The 25,931-nt window shown below is 39.0% G+C and overlaps 1 pseudogene; it reads right to left on the bottom strand.

Moving 5' to 3' along the window:
- Positions 1-23,881, bottom strand: part of LOC115842310 (ribose-5-phosphate isomerase-like) — a 162,905-nt pseudogene extending 139,024 nt beyond the window's left edge.
- Between the last annotated feature and the right edge of the window lie 2,050 nt (positions 23,882-25,931).

The raw sequence follows: 25,931 nt of genomic DNA, 5'->3' as shown, positions 1-25,931 counted from the left end.
GAAAATTTTGATCCTATCTACCTCCCTAAAGCTTTTGAGATAATTTTTAAAAAATATTGCTGTATGTATGTTTGAGTATATTCAAATTGGACGCCAACTACTGGTTCTCTAAACCTATATACCAGACCTCAGAAGGTTTCTAAGGAAAGGGATCACCGTGTTTTGGGGGTGCTATGGTACAGATTCCTCTCTCTATTCTTCTTGGACATTTTGTTTTTCAATATGAAATCTATTGAAATTAAGCTGGGTTTCCCAAACTTGCCCAACATAAGCATCACCTGGGAAACCTTAAAAAATGCCTATGCTTAGGAGTTTTCTTTAGAGATTTTGATTCCATAGGTCTAAGGGCAGTGCTCAGGAATATATATTTTTAAAAAGCATCCTAGGAGGTTCTTAGGCTTAAGCAGGTTTGAAAACAGTGCTACTGAGTAAAGACCAGAGTCCTTATATCCTCAGAAATGAGATAGTCACACAGAATTTAGCTGATTGAGTTAGCTTAAAATAATTTTTAAATAAAAAAATTAAACATTCTACGTGTCATAAAATTGGGGAAAATATTCTTTCCTTTTGATCTTTGCAAAACCATAAGTTCTTGGAAGGATATCCACTGACAGCATCAGGAACTATACAACCACACAACTGATTCTGCCTACAGTTACTATAGTCGAAACAGTCCCAGACTGGATGTTAAAATGACCAAATTCCCTCAGTCATTTGCCTCGCGGTCCAGACATCTTGGCAGAAACAGACTCAATGGTGATTTTAAATTTTATTTGATACTATTATGCTTAGTTTATCATCAAAAGCATGGACACTGGGAGATTTGTTTGCATAATTTTTAATCCCTTGTGAAAATCTAGAATTACTACGGTGAAGAATAGAAATGGCTCTGCCTTCCTGGGTGACCTATACTGAGCTGCTGTTTCTCTCTCCATAGCCCTCTATTGTGAAATCGTGGCCAAGCTTGTTTTTCCTGCCTAAGTTCACCACAGCCAAGCCCACGTGGAGAGGAGATTAAACCGACTTCCTTAAAGCGCACAGAAAAAGTTGACTGGCTGTTTTCTTCTCAATTTTCACAATTTTATGAGTCTTTAATAAGCATTTTCTCAGAGCTTGTCAGTTTCTGCGTGTTTTAAAATCATTTTTACTAGCGACTTCCAAAACACACCCATGTTCGAAGTCTGTGCTCTCAGCCATGTTTTTGCAGGAGATGTGTAACCAAAGATGCAACGAGGAGAGACAGCGTTTCACTTTTTTCCTGGCTCTAAACCACAGGGAGAAAACAGGAGGCCTTGCCTGTTTCTTCCTGTTTGGGGTTATATAAGTTGTCGAAGTAATGTGGTTCCAACATGCAGGTGCTTTAATGTCATTTTGTTTCCATACAGAAAGCCTCCTCAGAAATACGGTTTATGGTAAACCTGGGAAAGTAAATTCTCCAAGTCATAAGAAGGATTGCATGACTTCAAAAAACAAAATGAAACAACAACAAACTTTTCAAAACTTTTTAGAAATGACTATGGAATTCTAGTTGCTGAGAATAAATTGGGCACTGGGATTTTTCTGTGCAGGTGCATGACAAATTAGTATAATGATATAATGATTTGTATACATCTTTTCTTTGCGTGGAGGGTGTTTAATTTACTGAAATGTAAGCTCGTGATTAAGATCTAAGACTTTTCATTAATAACTTTCTGATTCTTCAACCCACTTCTAGAAGCAATCCCTTACCTTTGGCCCGCTGGAGCTCTCGCAAAAACTAATTATCACAGTTCCAAATGAGTTCCGAATATGTCATTATTTAACCCTTCTCTAACTCAAAACATCCGCTAATCGCTTAATTGCATCATTTACTGGGCATTTGAAAAGTTGAGTTTAAAGACCTAATAACCCCCTTTGTACCTTTTTCTCTTTGACAACACTTCAGATACATAACCGTAAGGAAATAAAGCTATTAAGGCCGAATTAATAAAGAATAGACTCATGTAAAGTAGCTTCTGTTTTATAAGCTTTATACGCTTATAAAAAGCATAGACTTTCTCCCCCTTCCAATCAATATTTAAATTAATCGGTTCCTTGCTCATTAAACAATGTTTTCAATAAGAAGCCATATTTTGACAAAGGGAGGGGAAGACTCAAGTTACATAAAGATCTGCTAAATTATTTTTATCATGCGTATATATTTTTACTTTATTTTTATGTGTATGAGTTTTTAAAACAAAACCGTAGTGCTGCTTTTGACATTTAGAGTTGAATTTCTTTCTGCCCTCGTGGAACTGAACTTAAAGCTGTTCCTTCTGCTTTGCCTTTTCTGTATAAGGTTATAAAACACATAGTCCAGCAAATGGGAGACCAAGTCACTGAAAAATACCCAATACCTAGAATGAATGAAAACAGAAAATGTTTATTTATGCTTAATAACTTGTTAACTGAGGGAACTGATTTCCTTTCTCAAGGCAAAAATAAAAATTCATATTTAGAAAAATGTACTTTCTCTGACTGCACAGATCAAAAGCAAGCAAGACATATATTTTTGAGAAATATCAAATTATGTGCCTGCATCCATATTCTTATATAAAGGTACAATATATGACAAAACAGGTTAAACAAACTTTTGAATTTTTCAGTGCTACTACACGTGCTGTCATGTAAATTAGTATATATTTATTTACTTCGTGCTGATAATATTTTTACTTCACACATTGTAAAAACTGTTTTATATTTGCCTCAAGTTACGGATTTGAAATGATGCAATAAAAAGTCAATCTATATTTTAGTAATTACTCTCTTTTGAACAACTTTTGGGGGAATAGTGTGAGATAAGATCATTTCATCCAAAGAAACATGAATAAAGTAAAATTTCTTACGTGAGGTTTGGTGAGACTTTTTAAAATTAAATAGGGACAGAATCCTTCTATGATGACTTTTAGATCCAGGATACCACACTGAGATGAATTTTTCTTTTTTGTCTGTTCCTCTTTTAATTAATACTGATCATCACCATTATTATTGAAAAATTGACATTCCTAATACGTGACCTTTTACAGAACTTTCCTTGTACATCAGGGGATGGGCCTGAGTGCTGGTGACCTGTTCTATTGCGAAGACCTCTTCATGTCAGTGTGGCCTGGACTCTGACAGTTTTTGCCTCATGACTAGTGATTCAGGTCTGACTATTCTTCAATTTCTTCTGTGGCAGAACTTTGGAACTTACCTTTTAACAGTTAACATTGAAATAATGTTTCAATTTCTTTCTTTCCATTCAATCGAACGGGGAAAAGAATGACAAAAAGGAAAATTGAATCAAACTACCTTGTAGAAATTGGATGATTTCACTGCAGCTGGGATTGACTTTCATAGGATCCTTCTAAGCTCTTCATTGTACGGTGAGGGGAAGGATTTTAGCTGCAAAGCAGTTATTTCTCCCAACATCGTGGGATCTAATAGTTTAATGCATCCTACGAGAAAGACAACGATAAAGATATAATTTGGCATCATTGTAGCCAACTTTACTACCCTTCCTAGTAGTAAACCTATTTATATTTTTCAGTATCTTTGAAACTCAGGTCCAGTCTGTGAGAGTCAATTCCTCAGGCAGATCTTTAGAATAAGCGATCATTTCCCAAGGCAAAAGGGTCGGACTTGGAGAACTAATTAACCTGTAGTCATAAGCCTGACGGAATGAATCCGAAATGCGAACCACGTCGTAGACAAGGACACAAAATGGAAAGTGTCACCGAGACCAATCTGGTAGCAGTGATTCAACGCATACATATCCACTCATCGCCCCGGACCAAAACACACCGAACCCTCCCAAAAATTCACTCTCAAGGCATGCACATGAAAACAAAGAGAAACCCAAGACTCACAGTTCATTTGAATTCACAAGGGAACATTTTCGGGATGAATGTTGCTTTGACGTTGCCTTATTGATGCAGAGGGAAGCCAAACCTGTTTTTAATTGCAAAGCCAAATGGTTTATGCATGGGCTCTGCCATGCTTGTGAGAACATGTCGCTTTTATAGCCCCCTCCCCCCTCCACGAGCACGAGACGAGGCTTGCCGGCCCTGTGTTTGAGCAGGGTCACACTGAAAAGGAGAAGCCTTCAGGTGTTTTTCAAGGGGTTGGGGGGGGGGAATGTCAATCTGTCAGAGATGTCACTATAAGTGGATGTATCTGCTTATCTGTTACCACTTGCTAATTACGGATTTGGGCGATAATTGTCATAAATCTTGCCACAAAATGCGCTATAAAATGCATTTTCCGGGAGTAGAGGGTGATGTGGGGAGAGGGATGGAGGTAGATTCTAAGTTCTTGGGATCAAGAGACCACAAAGCCTGGGCTGTAGAACTGTTTCATATTCCAGTGAATACGCATATTGTTGCATGTGTCAGGTCGCTCCAGGCAACATAGCTGGCATTCCATTATAGGAATGGTGAGTGTACACAGAACAGAGTCTGTCAAGAAGTTTCTCTTCATATGGCCAAAAAAGGCCTTCAGGAATACTCTGTCCTTCTTAGAGCTGTCCTGGAGAGGGCTAAGAAAGAAAACCAAATAAATAACTGATAAAATAAGGAGCAGACCAATCACAGCGAAGTGAGATCTTGGAAAACATTTTGAGATGAGTCTTAAATATTTGTTGTTCCAGAGATGACTTACAGATAAGGAAGACAAAAGCCTGAAAAGAAGGCCCACGGTTCGTGAAGAAAAATGGATGCTTTTCTGCAAAGAGTTGGCAATAAAAGAAAGTGTAACCTAAAAATAGCATCTGCTTCTGTATCCAGTTCTTGAAGGTATTGCCACCACCAGCTGCTGACTCATTAACGGTCACTGTCACCTTATCTCTTCCCAATCTCTGCTCCTTCTTCTCTCATCAGCTCTCATGAACACACACACACACACACACACACACACACACAGCTTAAAATATTAATTTCACACAGTTTGCAACATGAATCCAAAGGCTGAGTGTAAGAAGCCCATCCTCCCCTTAGAGGAGGAAAGAACTGTAAATTGGTACCTTGGGCTGATATTCTATGAAAGACTGAGTTTTCTTAAGGGCAGGACATGGACTTATGATCCTTCTGCCTCAAAGTAGATGCTCACTAAATATTGAGGAATAAAGGATTCTTCCCCGAAATGCCTTCCTCTGAGAAGTAGAATTTTAAGAGACAGTGAGTACCTGGCCATCAGGGTCTCAGGAGCGCTGCTGGACGCTGATGCTTACCACTCCTTGATGTAATCAGGCAAGCAGCTCTTGGCCTGTTAGAAGGGAAACATAGAATTTTTTAAAAATGCAATAAATAAGAAAATGCAGTCCCTACCTATAAATATCCTATGTTCAGATGCAGACCACAGATTCTAAGTAAATATATGCCAATTTCTCTATTGACTCATATGCACATTGAGCAGTAGTCATTGGCCAAGGCTTAGGAGTGACTGATTCGTACAGCTTCAAAGCAATAGGAGCCTGGAGCAGTCTAGGCCAGCATCCAACACAAAATGCTCTTGGGTTACCCACCCTTTTGCCCACCGCCCACTCTACGCACATAGATTGGTTTAACTGTGAATAAGAACACTGTCATGTGCATACTTTGCCTACATCTTCCTCCCAGCCTTGATGTCCACCCTTTACTTCTCATCATAGACTAGAACTACTTATTTCAGGCTCCAGCTCTTCCATGAAATCTTCTCAATAAGAGAAACAAGGTGGATAGTCATAGCGCTTAGCCGCTTCAAGGAACAGCCTTCTCTAGTCTTTATGTGCTCTTAACTAGACAGTCAAAGGATGCAACACTGATTTGGAAACTAATAAACTCCTTGAAGACAGGAATAGCAATACATATCAGTTACTCATTATGAATCTAAAAAATATTGGCTAATATTATAGAAACGCCATGCGCTCTCTGCGGGGTAGTATTATCACATGTATTTAACACAAGGAGGAAACTGAGGCTCAGAAAACTTGAGTGCTTTGGCTAGAGGCATTTGCTAGAAGCCAATCTAGGAATCTGGTCTGTAGAAGTCTATACTGCCATTTATGTCTTCCATTTCCCTCTGACATAAGTGGCATGATAGACTGAGAAGTGTCGTGGGAAGGAAGAAGGGGTTTGTTGTTTGTTGCTAGGACGTTTCTTAGGTAGAATCAAATTATTTGCCCTTGTATTTAGTTCAACAGAATACGGAAAAGACAAGAATATAGTTCTCTCCTCTACAATTAGGGACTAAGGGAGAATAGATTTTATTATGTATGTTGGGGGAAGTGCATGCAGGTGGGTGAGCAGGTGGGCATTGGGAGGACGAGATGTAAATTAGTTTACTGATGTCGGTGATCGGCTGCCGTCTGCAAGGCCCCATGTTCAGGGTCTGGACGTGACAAGATGAATGACACCAGTTCCTCGACTTCATCATCCAAGAGCTACTAATGGTCCAGTGAGGAAGGGAAAATGCAGGAACCAAGCCAACGTCGAATAAGAAGTGATGTAGTGAAGCTCACTGAGGACTCCCGGAATACAGAGGAAGGTGATTTAGTCCAGCCAAGGTGAGGGAGGTGTAGGGAATGAAGTAACAGGTATGATGGATCCAGTTGCTTCAAAGCAGTGGGAGGATAATTGGTCTTGCTTTCCCAAACACACCAGGAGTTCCCTGGGCTGAGTGTGACTCAGGACACATGGGAGTGAACTCAAACAAGAAAGGGGGGGGCTTCCCTGGTGGCGCAGTGGTTGAGAGTCCGCCTGCCGATGTAGGCGACACGGGTTCGTGCCCCGGTCCGGGAAGATCCCACATGCCGCGGAGCAGCTAGGCCCGTGAGCCATGGCCGCTGGGCCTGCGCGTCCGTAGCCTGTGCTCCGCAACGGGAGAGGCCACAACAGTGAGAGGCCCACGTATAGTAAAAAAAAAAAAAAAGAAAAAAAAAAGAAAGGGGGATGCCTCAGAAACCCTCTCGCTCTCGGGCACGTGCAAGTTGTCAACTAGGGCTGCTACTGGGCAGATCCAGTGCAAAATAAACACGAAGAGCCTCGTTCAAAAATCAGGAAAAAAGTGTCATTAAAGGCATAAAATATAAAGCTTTTTCCCTTTCTTCTACAGACTCTCTCTCTCCACTGGTCGTGTTGTTATTTGCTATTTAATGTCATTCTAGGTAAAGAAAACATAAAAAATTTAAACTATTAGCATGAATTTTACCATTCATCTTTATATTGTGCAATGCCAGCTTTCAGTGCAAGTATAAGAACATTTGACTAGTATGCACCAAATTACATAATGAATATTTCATCACTCACATATGCGTATGTAGCTTACTGTTTTTATTTTACTTTTTGACACGTACACATTCTAGCAACATATCTTGCTTACCTTGTACGCTCCTTCAGTCTCTCTGAATTCCGTACATCATGGGCCACAAATTTGATACCGTTTGAGGTGACAAGGGATGGAGGAAACCTCTGCTCACATATATTCTCCATTGTCTCATTGGATGCCACTTACAAAACACCCCTTCCAAGATAAAATTATTAAGATTTCAAGACAGCGACAGCAGAGCCTGTAATCAAGCACAGGGTCCTTCTGAGCATGAGGCTGGGGTGAAGGTACAGCTTTGCCAGCCCATGATCGTAGCTTTCCTGTCAACACAATTTCATCTTGGACAACAAAGCAAGGTCAAAAGATCAAATAGGAATTCTCTGCTCTTTGACTCTTAGGCTGAGAGATCAACCATCCTTTATCTTGCAAAAATCCAAACCAGGAATACACACTGATTATTCAAAAGGAAAGATAAATCATGGCCAACATTTATTAAGATGGACTTGAGCAGGAGACCAGCTAGGTGTGCACACACAGATTTGACCCTCCTGTCCATCCTCTAGGTTTTTCGCCCTGGATGGCTTGAATTTTCCTCCTTGGTAACAATAGGGTAAGGAAAAAGTGAAGGTCTCCTGTCTCTTTTTCCTGAGAACTCAGAGGACAAGATGAGGAGGAGCCTGTGGTATGGGGAAGAAGGGAGATCTAGGAATATGCTACACTGCTTTCCTTTCCTCAAAACCCAACATCCTTGCATAAGCTGATCTTCCTGGGCTAGATTTCCAACCACAGGCTCTGTCCCAAGCAAATTTTGGTTCAGTTTCCTCCTGGCCAATCAGTCTCTTTAATTTCATGTTCCAGTATACTGTATACATTTTCCTGAGCTTTCAAACCCTCTGGTGCTCACATCTCAATTGCATTATCCTTGAATATTCCACTTTTTTATAGATGTTGCCCATTCTCTTCTAATGAATTTTTTCTAGAACATTGATTTGTCCTGGTTTTATTCATCACCGGCTTTGTATTCTGCATTTTGAAGAGGCAGCAGAGTATGACCTTACTCATAATAATACAATTAGTTAACATTTATTCAATGCTTATTATGTGCTAGGCACATTTCTAAACATTTTACATATGTCAAATCATTGAGATACTCACAGGTCTGTGAGGTTGGTATTATAGCGAAAACTATTTGAAGGGCCTTCAGTCAGGGTAAACCCTGGTTCAGCTGTACATCAGCTGGGAGACCATGGGCAACTCACCCTCTCTGTGCCTCAGTCTCTCCATTGATAAAATAGTGGCTGCCTCATCATGTTGTTGTCCTAAATGAGATAAGACCAATCAAATGCTTAGAATGATGCTTGGCACATAATAGCGTTCAATAAATTTTAGCTATGCTTATTATCTATTTTTACTCCTTTTCCTCCAGAAGGGGTTTTCTGTTGAGTGGCTGTGTGCTTCTGGGATAGCTGTGTGATGCTTCTGGGCCTCTTTTTCCTCAGCACCAAAGCTGTAAAAACATGGGCTTCTGGTGAAGATTGAATGGAGGTAACGCATGGAAAAGGCTCAGTGCAGAGCTGGACATTGAGTAAATTCTTGTTAGTGATTATGAGTGTTTTGTTAAGGCATTCCTGCCTCATTCTCACAACCTCATTGATTCTTGACCAAATGATGTTCCTTCTTTTTTAAAATTGAGACATAATTGACATACAACATTGTGTAAGTTAAGGTGTATCGTATGTTGATTTGGTACATTTATGTATTGCAACATGATTACCACCTTAGCATTAGCTAACACCTCCATCACCTATCATTTCTTTTTTTTGTGGTGAGAACAATTAAGATTTCTTCTCTTAGCAACGGTGAAGTTTATAGTTACTGTATTGTCTTGTTGCGCATTAGAGCTCCAGAACTTGTTTATCTACTAGTTGCAAGTTCATATCCTTAATTTTATTTTTCTTTAATCTTTAAAATACTGACAGCATCCTCCATGCAGTCTCCTGCTTAACATTTTTTCTCCCTTCTATCAAGAGTCTGAGCTCTGCTCAGTTTTTCCTTTCACCAGTTTCTTGTTTCCTCCCTTCTCATCAGTATAATACACTTGCATTTTTATAACACCTTTGTCTGGTACCTCTCACCACTCCAATGCTCTGTTTTCTGTTTGGGTCCAAGCAATGAGCTGAGTTTGCAATCAGTAGATGCCTCCAATCTTTACCAGTGTGGTCAGCATTCCAAGGAAGCACCAGGGAGGATGTCAGGGGTGGAGAAGAAATTTAAAATATCAAAGTGCATTCAAAGGTGATGGTAGGTTTTTAACTTCCTGTCTTTAACTGAGATTTTTCTGCTCAATTTTGAATGTGTGAAATACAATGGTGACCACGAACATTGCTTTACCATCTCTTTCCTTCATCTATTCTTTGTCATCAATATCTGCTATTTCCTCTTTCTTCTCCAAGTTAGGTGCCCCCCCTCTTTTATAAAGTGAAGGAAAAGAAACCTCATTAGATATTTTCCTTAGTTATATTTTGAGGTTAGAATTTCTTTGTGTCCTTAACCAAAGTTTAAGCCAAGAGTTAAACTTTTCTTCTGTCTTTTGAATACTGTTACCAATTAATAACTATGATTCATACATTTTAAAATCCAATTCTTTACATTATATTTTAATCTACTTACCTTTTTTGAAACTCAGTTTTCCTTGGAGCAAAATGGTACAATAACACTTTATTGTGGACTGTGTTTAAAATGAATTAATTCAGGTCTATAAAGTTAATTGAATTCAACTGGAATACTTAAAGGCCACTTTGAGTAAAACTGTCACCATATTTTACAACTTGAAACATAATTCTTTCTCCAGAGCAGGTTAATTCATAGGTAGTAATTCCAGATCACTGGCTTTATCTACATAACTCCTCAGGCCCCATCTCACCTTTTCACCATCTCCAGGCTTCACTTGCTCAGACTTTACCAGCCATGGGTTTGTTGAGTCATCTAATTGAAGGACAGAGAGCCACTTTTTCCCACACCCTCAAATTTATATTGTTAAGAGCATATAAATATCAAATTCATTACCAATGCACATTTAGGATTTACAAGGCAGCCTCATGAGAATGATATTTACAACCTTTACAGAGAACTTATATTCAACAGTTATAAAAACTGTTACGATATAGGAGAGCTCTCTCTTAGGAAGCACAGGCCTGGGTTTAGGTACAGTTCACCCAATATTCAATTAGGTGACCTTGTGTTGATGATACTAGAAGTGATAATATCACTTTTAGTATCTTTATAGGAATAGTGTGACAATTCATTAACGTAAAGTATGTGGGTGAAATGTTGTAACTCACAAATGACTAAGCCTATCACAAGTACAATTAGGACCATCTACTGTAATCTATATGTACAAAGCAAATTGAAGATCTGAATGAATTACCCACCCACCCCCTTTTTCTCCTGTCATGCTACCAACTGAGATATTGATCAGATATCTAGGACAGAGTGCTTTAAAAATATTTTTGGCTTGTACTTTCTCAATAAAACCTCAATTCTCTATTTCGGGTCTTATGTTCTATCAGTACCTGAAATATTTACTTCTGGAGTCTTGCTCAACTATTTCCAGGAAGAAAGAGTCCTATAAATGAATTCCGAAGTTATCTTCAACAAAATCTAACTTGTTCTTCTTTACATAATATAAATTCCATTTAGTTGTTAGTTTGTTCTTTCCAGAAGGGACGTTCAATCTAATTGGCCATTTTAGAGTGAAGATTCTTTCCCCAGAGAGGAGAGCAGACCTCTCCTTATCTCTAGTCCATGAGTTTGCATAAAAATAGTGGCAGTACAGCTGCTGGGAGGCCTTTCACGCTCCCCTAAAGGACTGTCCTCTCTGAATGTTGGTGTAGTCTTATCCAGGCAGAAAGGCCACCAGAGGACAGGATGTGGAAACTCCCTACTCAGGAAATCTGTTTGTATCCAAGATTTTGGAAACTTCAATATCAGAGAAACTTGTACCAAGACAAGAAAGATCTTAATCATGTTCCTTCTTAAGTTTTTAAAAGCTTATTCTTGTTAGGGGTATTGGAAACAAAATGGACACTTCTGTCAACTCTGAAAATGTGTAAAATCCTTTTAATTTTATTTTTTTAAGCAAAGTAATTTTTTAAAAAGGGGGAGTGGGAGGGAAGAAGAAAGAACAAGACTCACCAAATTCAATAAATAGCACAGAGAACTCTGCTCAATAGAATCAATTTTGACAAGATAATTTCAATTTATGTGCAATGAACAGGAATTTGGGGACTAGGTGTGAAGGTCATCTGTCCCCCAATTATGACTAAATAAAATTCCATTGTATGTGTATATATCACAACTTCTTTATCCATTCATCCAAGGATGGACACTTAGACTGTTTCCTAATCTTGGCTATTGTAAATAGTGCTACTATGAACACAGGGGTGCAGATACCTTTTCAAGTTAATGTTTTTGTATCCTTCGGATATATTCCCAGAAGTGGAATTGCTGGATCATAGGGTAGTTCTGTTTTTAATTTTTTTGAGGAACCTCCATACTGTTTCCCATAGTGGCTGCACCAATTTACATTCCCACCAACAATACACAAGCGTTCCCTTTTCTCCACTTCCATGCCACTGTTTGTTATTGCTTATCTTTTTGATGATGGTGGCTGGCCAGTTCTTGTCTTAATTCAAAAACAGGATTCCTAACATTATTCTATTTTCTGCTCATTCTTTTCAGTTACCCACTCCATCTAGCCCACTCTCTCAACCATCACTTTTCAGGACCCACCCCCAAACCAACTGAAACTGTCCTTTAAAAAAAATCCTAGATGACTCTGATGATCACCTCATCTTTCAGTGTTGTTCCCAATCTTCTTTATTACCATGAGTTTCCACTCCCTGTATTTCATTTACCTGCACCTTCCAGTTATTGGGCAAGGGAGGAAAACATGGCTAGACCAAGTGGTCAGATATCATGAGACAGAACAAGAAGAAGAACGATTGGGCTGAAATGATCATTTCAACAGCTGTGGAATCTGAGAAAAGGAATAAAAGATGGAACCAGCAGTCCACGGAGACACAGAACAAACAGATGATAGAAGCAGACGTCAGGGTACTGATTAGCAGAGATTTCACTTGGGAAAGTAATTTAAGCAGTGGTGGTGGTAGGGTTATAACACCTGCGGTTACTGTAACAGATTTGGGACTATAATTCATATCTAAAGCAATCTCTTTAGCTTGAAGATAGGTCACTCGCAAAGTATTTATTTCTTTGCTGATCCATGTGTTCTATGCCAAGTAATTCTATGCAGAAACGTTCTTTTCACTCCACATACATTTGCAGAAGTTCCTGTGTAAACATATTCTTTGTTACACACATGCCTATATTTATAATTTTACCTGTCTACATTTATAATTTTACCTTTCATTTTAACTGTAAAAATTTCAAATGATCCCGGGTCCCACAGCAAGGCTTATTGCTAATACTGTTCTCTGGGTTAATGTTAAGCCACTGACGAATGTTTTCTGGATGCCTCTGTCCAGTCAGCTGTGCACCCACTGAATAGTTGTGTGGTTTAGATTAGATCTCCCCAGTTTGTTGATGAGAATGTCAGGTAGGACAGAATCAAAGGCTTACAGAAGTCTAGAGAGATTACATCTATTGCATCCTTTTTATCTACAAGGCCTGTCACTCTATCATAGAAGGAAATTAAATTGGTCTGCCATGATTTGTTCCTCTAAAAGCCATGGTGGTTGCTACCCAGTCCGTTATGTTCTCCTAGGTGATTGCAAATTGATCATTTTGGTGATTTATCTTAGTAACTTCCCTGGCACTGTGTTTTAAGCTGACCAATATTTCTTTCTCCTTCTTTTAAAAATGGACTTGCATTTACCTTTTTCTCTTCTTCAAGTATTTTCCTTGACATGTATACATTTAAAAAAAAATCATGGCCAGTTGAGGTCCGACAACATATTCTAAAACATTGGTTCATATATTGTTACAATCTGTCATTTGCGTAATTTTCAACAATTGACTATTAATTCAGCCTATATTAATTCATTCCATCTATTACTCTATTGAGTCACTTACTCAATGTTTTTTGAGAATCTAGGACCTGAGAAAGCAATAAATATACCAACAATGAATTTATAAGCCCCTTGAGAAATTTATAGTCAAGCGCAGGAGACATACGGATAAAGAGATTATTATAATACAGTGCTGGAAGCAGTGTAATAGGGGTGAGTAAGACGGAACACCTACAATAGGCATTTACTCCAATAAATCAGGGAAGCTTCCCAGAGGAGGTAGTGTCTAAACTGAGTTCTCATGGCTGAGCTGGAATTCGTAGGTGTTAGGGAAAGTGATAGGAAGAGAAAGAGTAGGACAGACAGAAAGGGATTCTAGGCAGAGGGAATCAAATTTACAAAGATAAGCTGTGAGGATGTAGTGAGTTTGGGGACTCATGGCATGGCAGTTCAGTAGGATTTGAACAGAGACTCTCTGCTGCTAGGTACTGGGGAAGCAGGTCTGTGATGGAGGTGAAGAGGGTGGGGCTGGCAGACATGTAGATCTTGAAAGGCAACAAAGTCAGCTTGGGATTCTTCCCGAGAGCCAGGGAGGGTATTCAAGCCTCATTCAGTGAACTTTTAAAAGAGTGCCTATCGTTTTAATAACATGGATGGTCTTAAGTACCAGAAGGAGATAGAACAAAATTTTAGGATATAGTCTCACTCCTAGAGTACCTTGAAAATTACTCAAAGAGTAAGTACTTATAGACACAATACAATTAAAATACAATGTTAAGTCATTTAAGGAAGGGCTCAATAGGTCTCTCAGAGGAGTCACTGGGATTTGAGAAAGAGCAATCTTGAGCTTGGGTTGACCTATTTTATTTAAATTAAGATAAAGTAAGAAGTAACTCTGACTTCAATTATTTGGGAAGGTTCCAAACAGCACACATTCAAATTATAAATGATACTGTATTCCTACAGTTGTTCACTCCCAGCCGCAAACTTAGTTTGCCAATGTTCTTAGTCTCCATTGCCACAGCAGCAACTGAAAAAAAAAAGACAAAGGCAAGTACGAAAAGGGTTATTTTTTTGTTCTGCTAATGATAAATAGTTCAAACCAAGCCCCTGCTAGTTGGAAAAAAACAGTTTTAAAAGTCTGCTTGAATGCACTGGAGAGAGAAATAGGAGATGGATTACTAAGCCAGGATTTGGGAGAGGATGAAAATTTAGGGTAATAACCTCAATATTGGGGGTTGTTTTTAACCCTACTGTTTTCCCTTCTTTCTCTCCCAAATATCAAGGGAGCAAGTAACACTTTTGACAGTCTTGCGAGGCTCAGAAACAGGAATTGATGAACAGATATGGTCACCTGTGAACAACTCTTACACTAGTGAAGATCCTGAGGGCTGCATCCTGGGAATATGGATGAATCAAGAGTAGGTTCTATAATCAGAGAAGCTCAGCTTTGTACCATCTCAGTCCACAATACCAGATTAAGAGTTTCCTGGAGTATTAGTGCTTCTGGGCATCTTTCAGACTTGAACAAATAGATCCTTTCTGGAGGAAGATGACATCAATCTTGGTCTTAAGTTTTTTCTAGAACAATCCGAACATGAGGAGATAAGACAACATGAAGGAAAACCAGCAGAGGCATCAGATAACAGAAATAAACCGTGGGTGCTGTAGATCCTGGAGTGTTGAAAGGTAGACGTTAGTGGAGCTTTACCTTCTTTGTTCAAAGAGATAAAAGATAATTGAGAACTTTGATAGAAAACTGGGAAATGTAGCAAGAATTCAAATAAAAATTCTAGACTCAAACTAAAGTATCTGAAGATGATCATATATGGTTTTAATAGCAACTTATTTTTAGGTTAAATAGTGGTAAGATACAGCTGAAAAAAGATAAAAAGGATCATGATGCAGATTCAAGAAGCCCTATGAACTTCAAGTAAGATAACTGAAAGGAAAACCTCACTTAGGTATATCATAAAAATCTTACAGCCAGTCGCAGCCAGAGGGGACAAAAAGGAGACAGGTTGCCTTTAAAAGAATAACAATTAGATTCACAACTGAGTTCTCAATAGAAAAAAACCCCGAAAGACAATAGAATGATATATTTAAAGTGCTGAAAAAAATATAACTGGCAACCCAGGCATCTATACCCTCTGAAAATATCTTTCAGGAGTAAAACATATTTTCAGACAAAAGTGGGGATAAAACAGCAAGATAGATCTACTTAAGATTGTCCTCCAAGTCGATGGAGTAATCAAAAAGAAAATAGATGTTTTGAATTGAATTCAAATGAAAACTCAAGATAAGTTTGTGAGATGGAGCCAACTGGAATTTAGAGGGAAACTTATAGCATTTAGCAACAAATTAAAAAGAGTTTACACGTTTTTTCAATTTATGGTAATTCCTTGAGTTGTATGTTTGTATTTTGTGTGTTTTCTATATATGTGTTATATTTTGCAATTAACCTTTTTTTTTTTAAGTGGTGGGAGGAAAGAAGCTACAAAAAATCAGGAGTATCTTAAGTGGAAGTGACCTTGGTGGTAGATTTCTAAGTAAGCCCTAAACTGTCTTCTCCCCACACCAGCTGTTTGCTTTCCACCTCCTTCTGAAATATTACATGTAATTTCACCAATTACAGCTTTATTCTGGCATACTAAGTATCTTTTGTAAAAATGCAAATACCTCTGGTAGTTTGAAGGGCTGTCATCACAAGTCTCTTATTTCCAGATCCCAGAATTCTGCCTAACAAGCTTACAATGATTCATTTTCATTTTACAGGATAAATTGTATAAATGTACAGGATAAATTTCCTGAACTAAACAGGGACTTAGCTGTCATTTATAATATTGTTTCTGTAGAGATTAAATTCAGATTTAAATTCCAAAACAAAGTATTGGAATATGATCTATCTGTCATTTGGAGAATGCATGTAAAGGAGAATTGATAGGATTTGAATTTGGATTAACTGGACTAAAGTTTTATTTCTACAAATTATTAGCTACTTTTACTCTGAGAAAATTGTTATGCATTTATGAGACTCAGTTCCCTCATTTGTAAAATGTGGGTATACATAGCTATCCCCAAAGATGTTATGGGGCTCAGATGAGAGAAGACACTATATAAAGGTGAGAAATAAAGATTTAAATTCATAACAGTAGGAATACAATTGGATGTAACAGATAAAACAGACTAAAAAAAATGTCACGTAGGACTAAACCATTACTCCATTTAGCTGGTATTCCATCTCTCACACTGTCAGTATTTTGAGCAATAGCCTCTTCATTAAATCCCTCTATTATTCTCAAAGTCTCAGAAAATATCATGGAGTATTTCTCACGTCACTTGTGTAAACCTTTATGAATCGATCATCCATATTTTCAGCTGAATTCCTAATCTGTAATTTCCACGAGTGAAAAGATAGTGCCTGGCATATAATCAATCCCAAATATTTGTGGAATTTGTTAAAAAAAAAACCTCTTCTTGAACCTATTTATATCTACAACCTGAACAACATCTTGAGATGGAATGATCTAAGTCCTCTCTGCTAACTAAAGTATGTACTTTTATGTGTCCTATAACCACCTTGTATGGATTTAGGCTACTCTCCCTAGAAATAGGATATAAGAAAAGTGACCCACATCATTTGAAGCCATACTGACCATTAAGGAAGGTTTTGAGAATTTTTCTCTGAAGTCCTCAAGCAAGAGGCTACATATATCTCCTGACTTATTTACACACAGTGCTTGGTATTTTTAAAAATAGAGACGATACTTATTGAATGATCATAGACTTTATAAAGTCCTAAGCCCCTATGGTATGATAAAAAAATGTCATGTCTAATTTGGTTCTATTTGCCCATTTTATTGCCATCCCCGGGACACTGGGTGACTCCTAGCCAGGATGAGGAGATGCACTGTGTGTTGATAATCACTTCACACAAGTCAAAGCTTTCTGGCCACTGAGGCAAATAATTCCATGACCTTGTCCCCCTTATCTCAGTGGCAACAAAGCCACTGGCAGTGCCACAGACATTCAGAAGCTGGAGAGGACTGGGGGCCACACGGATACTTTGTCAAAATAAAACTTACCCTTTCTAGCAACAGCAGTAACTGTATAATTATGTGAAATTAAAATACAAATATTTAGCTTTTCCATTTCTCTAAAATTTCTGTTTCACAGTTTCTGGTGCAAAGCATCTAAACCCATGCATAGATCTTTGAGATGGTTTAAGACGCTCTTCTCCTTGCTGTGAGTGGGCAAAGGAAAGGTGACCATACACTGTGGCTTAGAATCTCTGAAGGAGAGATAGTATCAAAGATTGAATTAGCTACGTAGGCTTTGGGGCTCTGGTCCTGAGAACCATTTGGACAAATAGAAGGATCAATAGAAGATTTCCCAAGTGGTCCATCCTCCCAGGAATTTTCCAGCTGTCTTTACGGAGCTCTTCCTAGAGATCTTTCAATAGGTTATTTAATTTACTATTTAAATTTAAATCAGAGGGGTACTTAACTCTTGGGTCGGGTCCTGACTTTGAGGACTTAATTAATCGAAAGCCAAGACATGTTATATTATCTAGAGCCCTTAAATCCACAAAGGTGTATCTTTTCTACCATATAATAATTTTTTTATATGAGAAAAAAAATCTCGATGTATTGATTACTCTCTCCACGGTGGATAGTTTATTTTTTAGCTAAGGAATGAGAGGGAGCTGGGAGAGGGTATAGAGAGCTGCCTCTTGGGTGGTTATAGTTTTTGCATCTTTCCTGGAGATTTTTATTTTCTGGTTTCGCTCACACTGGCAAAGAAATAACCCGGTTGTGGTTCTATTGTCGTGGGTCCCAAAGGTCAGGATGGCTTGTAGATAGAAGCACAGTTGGTTTCGTGGTGACCCAAAATTATCCTGGACTTCAAAGGACTTCCTCTTCTCTCTGCATGAAGAACTCTTTAAAGAGGTCCTTTTTCCTTTTACAAGGTGAATGCTTCAAAGCACGTGGGAGGAGTATTTCCTTCTCGGTGTTTACCTTTCAAAGGTGAGGAGTTCATAGACGGTTCCCTGTTTGTACAGTAGAATCTAATCACTGGCTTGGAGGCGAAGGCTCTCCTCGCCCCCGTTCTACTGTCAGGAGTTTTCCTGCTCATTTTTCACTTACTGATGCACTAAAGAAGCTGTGCCAGGAACCAAAAAAAGCTTCATTCAATTTCTCTGGAGTATATTTCTGTCAATGTGGTATATCCCCCAAAAAAGAACTCTGTTCTGTTTTCAAAGCCTTGCTTTCTTTCGCAGGATGTTCACTTGAATGACCAGAAATGACAGACGAAGTGGATGAGTGGAGAAGTGCACACATTTTCTCCTGGGCGAAGAAAGACTCTAGAGTAAGGTAACACTGGTCACGTATTCACGTGGATTTATCCATCCAGTTGAGTAGGAACCCTCACTTAAGAAAACCCAGGGATGCTTCCTGCAAGACATCCAAAAGTGTGCAACGTGGGGCAAAAATAGCTTTGGACACCCACTGAAATTGCATTCAGATCCTGTGGTGCATCATTTTATACCATTTATAACCTTATATTTTCTGCCCTAGGAAGCTCTGTGAGGGTGAGGGCAGGAATTGTACCTTGTTAGTCTAGAAATTTCCTTTCAGGAATAGAACAATGAATTGGACTTTAATCGAATTTTTTTTAAAGTGTTTTCTGCATTAATATGGAAAAATCTCTAACTTGTGAGTGAAACTTTACTTTTGGAAAACAGATTAAAAGTATTGGAATAGAGTCTGGTAAAATAAATGATCAATCTTTGTAATATTGTTTAGCAAAAGTAACACATAAATAAAAAATAATGGAGATATATCTATATCTTTCTCTCTATATATATAGATATATATCATGATCATGGTAAATAAAAGAATATCACACTCGGGGAAAAACCAATCAAAGAAAACTCACCAAAATGTTAATATTAGAACAATGGGATTATGAACAAATTATTATACATTTATTAGAAAAAAATCAATTCATGTTTAGAGAAAAATAATGTAGCATTATCTTTGGCAATTAATACAAATCTCTGCCTGAGGGAAATTATAAGCAAGATCAAAACTATTTTAGGCAATGGAAACATCATTGCGCAAATTTCTTAAAACTAGGATAAAGATAGCTGTTGTTTATTGGAAAGCTACCACATTCCAAGTACATTGTTCTATGCTGCATGTAAATGATCTCTTATCTAGAAAATACCTTACAAGGTGAATACTTTAATTTTAATTTCCATTTTACAGAAACTGAAGGGTAGAAAGATGAAGTGACTTGCCTGAGGTCACACCGTGGTATCTGGGGTTGATGACCTTTGATTCTGAAGCCCGTGGTCTTTCAGTGACACCAGAAAGCCACTTTTGGTGTCCGCTCAGGCTCCCCATTGGCTAAAGGCAAACGCCCTGACATTGGACGCCTCTTATAGCCTGACCCCAGCTACCCTCATTCTTACCTTATTTCCCCTTCTCTACCCGTATTCTCTCTCCTGCTCAGCCCCCTTTCCTGCATCGTCTGCAGTGTCTTCCCTGCTTTTCATCCTCATCCAGCCAACTCAGTCTCCGAAGCCATAAACATTCCCGGACCTCTCCAGTTTGCTGGAATCGTGCCTTCCTTTGAATTTTTGATGACTCTACTATTCACTGGGCATCTGCTTTTTTGGGGCTCTTGCATTTTTTCATATCGTTATTCAATATTTTATGTATAAATGTTTCTCTCTACAGCTAGAATTTTCTCTTTTTGAGTCAGGTTTACACATTTCATTTATTTTTGCATTTATCGTGGCACAGCGTAAAGGTTTAGAGAACAGAACCTGGAGTCTGGAAGTCAGTGGATCCAACACTTTTTAACTGTGTGGCCTTGAACAAGTGATTTCATTTCTCAACATTGTAGTTTCCTCATCTGTAAACTGCAGCTAATAATACCGACCACTTCATAGATGAGTTGGGAGGATGAAACAACATAGTAAATGTGAAGCATTCATGAGACATTGAAAGCACCCCTTAAATATTATTAGTATCATCATCATCACTAATGGTAATATTCTTATTAGCCAAAAAAAAAAAGAATATAGGAAACTATATAATAATAAGAGAGTAAACAAAACAACCCACAAATCTTTCCTTATCTCTTTAGATCTTTTCAATGTGCATAGGTCTCTTTGTCTTATTCAAAAACTAATTTACAATGGCCTGTATAGCCATGTTACTTAACACAGTGCTAAAAGTTTAAAAAGCATTTGCTACATATTTGCAAAATGCATGTGAATAATGTGGCTACTCTCAAAGAGTAACCAAAGTAAGAGAAAAAAAAACAAACAAACAGAAAATGGGAATTTTTTCTCTTTCTTTTTTTAATCTTTTAGCTGCACCATGCAGCATGTGGGATCTTAGTTCCCGGACCAGGGATTGAACCCACATCCCCTGCATTGGAAGTTCAGAGTCTTAACCACTGGACCACCAAAATGTCCATCAACAGAGGAATGGATAAAGAAGATGTGGTACATATATACAATGGAATATTACTCAGCCATAAAAAGGAATGAAATTGGGTCACTTGTAGAGACGTGGATGGACCTAGAGTCTGTCATACAGAGTAAAGTAAGTCTGAAAGAGAAATTCTAATATCCTATATTAACACATATGTGTGGAATCTTAAAAAATGGTTTAGATGATCTTATTGGCAAAGCAGAAATAGAGACACAGAAGTAGAGGACAAATGTATGGATACCAAGGGGGGAAGGGTGGGTGGGATGAATTGGGAGATGGGGATTGACATATATACACTATTGATACTATGTCTAAAATTGAAAACTTACTGTATAGAACAGGGAACTCTACTCAATGCTCTGTGGTGACCTAAATAGAAAGGAAATCCAAAAAGGAGGGGATATATGTATACATATAGCTGATTCACTTTGCTGTGCAGTGGAAACTAATACAACATTGTAAAGCAGCTATACTCAAATAAAAGCTAAAAAAAAAAAAAAAGAAAGAAAATGGGAATTTTCAGTATAACTTTCTGGTTGGTATTGGAACACTGATGAGTTGAAAAATTGAGGCAGACCTGTGCAAATTAATAACAATAGGTGTGGGGAGGGAGAAGGGGTGATTTTTGAGCGTTGCAGTCTTTTCAAACGAGCAGTTACTTCATTGTGGAGTGATTCACCAGGAAACAGGTAGGACTCCGTTGATATGCTGGCTTATCTATTGGAGTTAGTCAGTGACTCACGTATGTCTCTCTTGGGGTGATTCTAGTTTGTGACTAATGTTTCCAAGCTAATAGATGATTCTCAAACATTTCCCCAAGGATCAAGATGCTCAATGATGCAAACCCACCCCTTGAGAACTTTACTGGACAAAATAAATGACCCAAGCACACTTCTCCCCTGTGTATACTATGAGTGGTACCTTGTAGATGGATTTCAATTTCAGACTCAACATTTTAAAAAAGGTTACAGCCCAAAATGATTCTGTTTTGACTCAAAAGCAAAACTACCCAGCATCACAAGAAGACAAGAAAATAGCTTTGGAATTTCTCAGCCTTCAGTTTCCACCTGCACTTGGGTGCACGTGGGTTTGTTCTGCTTAAGGCTTACGCCTGAGGTTTTATTCCATCTGTGAATGGCAGAAGGAAGGGACAAGTTTAGGTTACAATAATAATGAGGGTGATCAGTCAATTCTCCTGGCTGTTACTGAAAACAGTCAAGTATTTAAAATATCAATCTGAATTGCAGGGGGTTCTTACAATGGTAGACGTACAAGAACCAGAAACCACTGTGCATTCAATCCTGGGTGTGTTTGAAGAACATCAATAGTTGGAGAGCTGTCTTTCCCACGTTAAATTGTTATATTATGCAGAATTGCTTCCACCGTTCCTGTCGATGTGTAGGACGCCAATAACGTAATTTATGACAAGTTAAAAACAACACACATAATACCTCAGTGAGAAAGAACTCACATGACAAATACCCCCTAAACAGAACACATGGGTTTTTCTAATCAATAAAAGGCCAAACGATTTCAGAAATAATACCAGCCATCACTTACTGGAAGCTGCTATGTGCCAGATACTTTACGGGACAGCCGATCGTCACTATAGAGCCACCCTCCTAAATGGAGAGTCTGGTGGTGTCACCATTCCATGGCTTCTCATTGTCTTCAGGACATGAACCTAACTCAGCCTGGTGGGAAATGCCCCCCTGGATCCGAATGCTTCTCACCTCTCCACCATCTGGAACTCAGTCTCCTCTCGCCCACTCACTCCACCCTCACCCCTGACCTCTCTCCTGTCTGCTGATCCCTTGCCAGCCACCCCTGTGCCCTGTTCTGACTTGCCTCCCTGCCATGTTCTGATGTCCTCTCTGCTCTTCCCTGGACCCATCCCTCCTTCCTGATGCAGACTTCTTTTTTAGACGCCCTCACCTCTGCAAAGTCTTCCCTGTACATTCCTTCTTTTGAAGAACAGTTGAGGTTTTCCTTCCCCATGTCCCTGTAGCTCTTTTATTCCTTTGAGATATAATTGACATCTCACATTGTACTAGTTTTAGGTGTAGAGCATAATGATTTGATATTTGGACATATTGCAAAATGATTACCGGAATAAGTTTAGTGAACATCCATGGTCACACATCGGTCCATTTTTTTCTTGGGATGAGAACTTTAAGATCTCCTCTCTGCAGCTGTCAAATATACAATACGGTACTGTTAACTATAGTCACCACGCTGTACATACATCCCCGGGACGTATTCATCTTATAACAGGAATTTTGTACCTTTGGACCCTGCTCACCCATTTCTCCCACCCATGCTCCACCTTCCTCACTGCGTCCTGTAGCTCTGTATTCACCCCCAGCCCCCATCAGAGCACTGGGCACATGGTAACATAACTTTTATTGCCTGTGGGTCTGCCACGCCGTGGCACAGTCTACACAGAAGAGTTCAATAAATATTTGTCAATTAAATGCTCAAAAGAACCCATGTCAGATAGATATTATCGTCCTCATTTTATGGATGTGAAAACTTAAGCTTGGTGAGACTAAATAACTTGTTCTAAATCATGCAGTTAGTACATGGCAAGACTCTGATTGAAACTCAGATTTCTTTGCATCCAAAGCCCACTGGTTTGCACGACACCTCCACTAACCTCTGAGTTTAGAGGCAGCTGGACACATAAAAATTGGTCACGATAAAGCAGTTCGATTCTTCAGAAAACTGATACTCATTTCACAGAGGTAATTTAAATGAGTGAAGGAATCAGTGATGGCTCTATTTCGGGTTAACCAAAGACTTGAAAACGCAGATTGCATCTGATCTGTGACAATACTAATTCTAGAATTCTAGGAATTCTAGAATCCTGATGGTGGGAGGGGCCTTACAAGAAAAGGCACAGAATTCCTCTTGTGACAGCAGAATATTTCCACCCTGGTCGAAGGCTTCTGCCCACTCTGAACTTGCCACTCCCCACTGAGCAATGAGCGGGACGGTCTCCAGGTTCTTCCAAGTCACCTTGCCAGCTGAAGTGTGCAGCATGGTGCGGGTGCAACGCGATTAGCAGGAACTGAGGGTTTGCACTGTGGAGCACGAAATTGGGGGTGGGGCAGGGTGGGACCTCTTCCCAATGGAACCCCTGATGACCCTTCCTGGTCAAGCTTGTCTTCTAAGGCCACCTCTTTATTCGGAGTGGACAGACTTGGCTTTCTTGTTTTTCTTTTCTTTTCTATCCTGTTGCCTCCCAACAGTCTTTTTTTCCTTCCCTTGGGAATTTGACTATAGTCTTAATAATGGTGAAGCAGACAGGGATTTTCAAAAGATCTGTTTCTACGATGCTGCCCCTTCCCTTTTCCTTTTTCCACATCGATGTGGTAAACATTTGCCTGCCTTTGTGAAGGAGAGATGGGTGGGTCTCTGGACATAAAACATCCTTTTTGTTTTGGTGTCTTTATCTGGGCGTTTCCACGTTGGGGGTGAGACGCAGCACTGCTGTGAGAGTGTGGAAGCTGGGCTGGGGTGTCAGGACGGAGCATCTCGTTAAGTGGAAGCAGCTGTAGTGAGATTCGGGGAGGAAGAGCTCTCCCCGCCCCCTCCCTGTTCTGGCCACCCTCACCTTTGCTCTTGGCTACACTCTGGGCTGTCAGTAGGGTGAAGAGTGGGGTGAATGTAGGGACTCGGAACAGGGCAGGAGTAAGCATTCCAAGTAAGGGTGTGAATGAATAGTTCTCATATTTTAGTAGGTTTATTACTAGGAGGTTGTTAACATGCGGATTCCCAAGCTTTCTCCTTATGTTTCTGATTCAACGGGTTCAGTGGGGCCTAAGAATCTGAATTTTAAAAAATACCCCAGGTAATTCAAATATGGACTTATGTTCCAAACTTGGAAACGCATTGGCTGTCCCGGCTTTCGATATTCAAAAGTGACTCCGAGGCCTAAAATACTCATATGACCTTACACGCTTTTCTGTAACTCAGGAAGTTACAGTCTATTAATTAAACAATAGCATTTAAATTAAAATATATACAGAGAACAAAAGACCTATTTCTGTACATCTAAAGCAGATATAATTTATCTTATTGTTGAAAGTTCTACGGTAGTGTTGTGCTTTCGCTCCAAATAATTGGCATTGTGACATTCTACTATCTTCATTTTTTAATGGTTTAATATGATTTTTCTCCCCTGTTTCAGCTTCCTATTTAATCTGCTACTGCCTGTTAAATCTGCTTCCCTTCATGGCAAAGACTGAGGCTGCTTTTGTTAGATTAAACATTCTTTTTTTATCTGACCCAGCTTTCAGCTTCATCTACTTAGTTATATCATTGGTTGGGTAACAGAAATTGCCAAGATGTCACCCAGTGGGAAAATCAATTCACGAAAGAAGGCCGAGTGCGGTGCGTTTACTATAGGGCATCTCTTTTTCTTTTTCCAGGCATATCTATCTCAGCACACCTGGGTATTCCTCCCCAGGGCTAAGGAGAAGTTTGAATTGCCCTGCTCTTAATTAGCAACATCCCTTTCCCCTTCTACTACTGGTGAACGTGTTTCATTCTCTTGTCTATATTCCTAAGAGAGAGAGTCGCTGAAAAAGGACGTTTCATCACAAAATGAAGAGTTGGCCGTTAGTGAGGTGCTTGAAGGAGAATTCCTCTTCATTGTTCTCGGAGGTTTTAAAAATCAACGTTTCTCATGATATGGTCCAACATCCAACTAGGAGTGAGGAACTCTCCTGTTCCATGAATTTAGATGTTCCAAAGATACCTCCCCACCCCCTTACATTTAGTACCTCCTAGCCTAGCCTTTGGTTTAACTCAATGGGTCTTGATCTGTGTATATGATATTTTACAGAGGACATAGCACAGGTAGCCTTCATCTAAAAAAAGTCCTGAAATTTGCATATGTGTATATATGTGCCTTTTTGAGGAGGTGATTTTTCTTAAATTCCATGAGCTTTCTCTCTGTCTTCTCTATGACACCAAGAAGATTAAGAGCCATTGATGATACATCTTAACATGCTGGTCTATAAAAAGTTAATCCTGAGTTGCAATAGTAGTATTTTTCAAGGAGACTCAGAGTTAATTTCCATAGGAA

This window comes from Globicephala melas, chromosome 2 (assembly GCF_963455315.2).
Source record: "Globicephala melas chromosome 2, mGloMel1.2, whole genome shotgun sequence".
Taxonomy (NCBI): Eukaryota; Metazoa; Chordata; class Mammalia; order Artiodactyla; family Delphinidae; genus Globicephala; species Globicephala melas.
The sequence above is the reverse complement of the archived record's forward strand: the minus strand, read 5'-3'. Positions and strand labels throughout refer to the sequence as shown.